The sequence below is a fragment of the Pleurodeles waltl genome, chromosome 8 (genome assembly GCF_031143425.1).
Source record: "Pleurodeles waltl isolate 20211129_DDA chromosome 8, aPleWal1.hap1.20221129, whole genome shotgun sequence".
Lineage (NCBI taxonomy): Eukaryota > Metazoa > Chordata > Amphibia > Caudata > Salamandridae > Pleurodeles > Pleurodeles waltl.
The window spans coordinates 1,506,819,545-1,506,822,044 of record NC_090447.1 but is presented as its reverse complement, the minus strand read 5'-3'; the positions used below and the strand labels follow the sequence as shown (position 1 = coordinate 1,506,822,044).

Genomic DNA, 2,500 nt, shown 5'->3' with positions numbered 1-2,500 from the left:
AACACAAGAGGCCTGAAACAGGAGTGTATTCTGCCTACGGCCATGCCACTCTGAATGCGCCTGATCTCGGCTGATCTCAGAAGCTAAGCAGCGTCAGGCCTGGTTAGTACTTGGATGGGAGACTGCTTGGGAATACCAGGTGCTATAGGCATTTTGCCTCTTGCAGACAGTAGGTGGTGCACGTCTTAAAACAAATGCATAGAGTACTCTCTAATGTTACTTTTCATTTATTATTTCTTCTACTCTTTTTTCCTTTCTTAAAATAAATAAAAAAACAGCAATAACACTAAAATACACTCTTTCTGAAGGAAAATTGAGAATCTTTCTGCACTTCACACTCACCCCAAGCTGCTGGTGGTGAGCTGGTCTGTTGCTGCTTGTGCTGGGCCCTAAAGAAAGGGCAGTCTGAGACTGTGTGTAAGTGCAGATGAAGCGATTGTGAGGCTGGTGCAAAACAGGGTGTGCGATTGGCCCTCTGTAAGAAGTTTGTGAAGGAGGGCAGTTTGTGAACAGTAGAGTGCAGGTGCGTTTGAGAGCAGCAGGCTCCAGACCGGCGGGGTGTCTCAACACAAGAGGCCTGAAACAGGAGTGCATTCTTCCTACGGCCATACCACCCTGAATGTGCCTGATCTCGTCTGATCTCAGAAGCTAAGCAGCGTTGGCCCTGGTTAGTACTTGGATGGGAGACTGCCTGGGAATACCAGGTGCTGTAGGCATTGTGCCTCTTGCAGACAGTAGGTGGTGCACGTGTTAGAAAAAAAGCATAGAGTCCTCTCTAATGTTACTTTTCATTTATTATTTCTTCTACTCTTTTTTCCTTTCTTAAAATAAATAAAAAAACAGCAATAACACAAAAATACACTCTTTCTGAAGGAAAATTGAGAATCTTTCTGCACTTCACACTCACCCCAAGCTGCTGGTGGTGAGCTGGTCTGTTGCTGCTTGTGCTGGGCCCTAAAGAAAGGGCAGTCTGAGACTGTGTTTAAGTGCAGATGAAGCGATTGCGAGGCTGGTACAAAACAGGGTGTGCGATTTGCCCTCTGTAAGAAGTTTGTGAAAGAGGGCAGTTTGTGAACAGAAGAGTGCAGGTGTGTTTGAGAGCAGCAGGCTCCAGACCGGCGGGCTGTCTCAACACAACAGACCTGAAACCGGAGTGTGTTTTGTCTACGGCCATACCACCCTGAATGTGACTGATCTCAGCTGATCTCAGAAGCTAAGCAGCATCGGACCTGGTTAGTACTTGGATGGGAGACTGCTTGGGAATACCAGGTGCTATAGGCATTTTGCCTCTTGCAGACAGTAGGTGGTGCACGTCTTAGAACAATTGCATAGAGTCCTCTCTAATGTTACTTTTCATTTATTATTTCTTCTACTCTTTTTTCCTTTCTTCAAATAAATAAAAAAACAGCAATAACACTAAAATACACTCTTTCTGAAGGAAAATTGAGAATCTTTCAGCACTTCACACTCACCCCAAGCTGCTGGTGGTGAGCTGGTCTGATGCTGCTGGTGCTGGACCCTAAAGAAAGGGCAGTCTGAGACTGTGTGTAAGTGCAGATGAAGCGATTGTGAGGCTGGTGCAAAACAGGATGTGCAATTGGCCCTCTGTAAGAAGTTTGTGAAGGAGGGCAGTTTGTGAACAGAAGAGTGCAGGCGTGTTTGAGAGCAGCAGGCTCCAGACCGGCGGGCTGTCTCAACACAAGAGGCCTGAAACAGGAGTGTATTCTGCCTACGGCCATGCCACTCTGAATGCGCCTGATCTCGGCTGATCTCAGAAGCTAAGCAGCGTCAGGCCTGGTTAGTACTTGGATGGGAGACTTCCTGGGAATACCAGGTGCTGTAAGCATTTTTCCTTTATTAAAATAAATTAAAAAACAGCAATAACACTAAAATACACTCTTTCTGATGGAAAATTGAGAATCTTTCTGCACTTCACACTCACCCCAACCTGCTGGTGGTGAGCTGGTCTGTTGCTGCTTGTGCTGGGCCCTTAAGAAAGGGCAGTCTGAGACTGTGTGTAAGTGCAGATGAAGCGATTGTGAGGCTGGTGCAAAACAGTGTGTGTGCTTGGACCTCTGTAAGAAGTTTGTGAAGGAGGGCAGTTTGTGAACAGTAGAGTGCAGGTGTGTTTGAGAGCAGCAGGCTCCAGACCGGCAGGGTGTCTCAACACAAGAGGCCTGAAACAGGAGTGTATTCTGCCTACGGCCATACCACCCTGAATGTGCCTGATCTCGTCTGATCTCAGAAGCTAAGCAGCGTTGCCCCTGGTTAGTACTTGGATGGGAGACTGCCTGGGAATGCCAGGTGCTGTAGGCATTTTGCCTCTTGCAGACAGTAGGTGGTGCACGTCTTAGAACAAATGCATAGAGTCCTCTCTAATGTTACTTTTCATTTATTATTTCTTCTACTCTTTTTTCCTTTCTTAAAATAAATAAAAAAACAGCAATAACAAAAAAATACACTCTTTCTGAAGGAAAATTTAGAATCTTTCTGCACTTCA

At 46.0% G+C, this 2,500-nt stretch overlaps 1 non-coding gene and 4 pseudogenes across 1 annotated transcript; all 5 read left to right on the top strand.

Moving 5' to 3' along the window:
* The first annotated feature begins 32 nt into the window (after nt 1–32).
* Nucleotides 33–151, top strand: LOC138256577 (5S ribosomal RNA; annotated as a pseudogene).
* A 446-nt stretch (nt 152–597) lies between these two features.
* On the top strand, nt 598–716 carry LOC138254596 (5S ribosomal RNA). The gene has a single exon (XR_011197255.1). It is a non-coding gene; the product is annotated as a 5S ribosomal RNA (ribosomal RNA).
* A 446-nt stretch (nt 717–1,162) lies between these two features.
* On the top strand, nt 1,163–1,281 carry LOC138251123 (5S ribosomal RNA; annotated as a pseudogene).
* A 446-nt stretch (nt 1,282–1,727) lies between these two features.
* On the top strand, nt 1,728–1,846 carry LOC138256123 (5S ribosomal RNA; annotated as a pseudogene).
* A 351-nt stretch (nt 1,847–2,197) lies between these two features.
* LOC138256141 (5S ribosomal RNA) lies at nt 2,198–2,316 on the top strand (annotated as a pseudogene).
* Nucleotides 2,317–2,500: the final 184 nt, after the last annotated feature.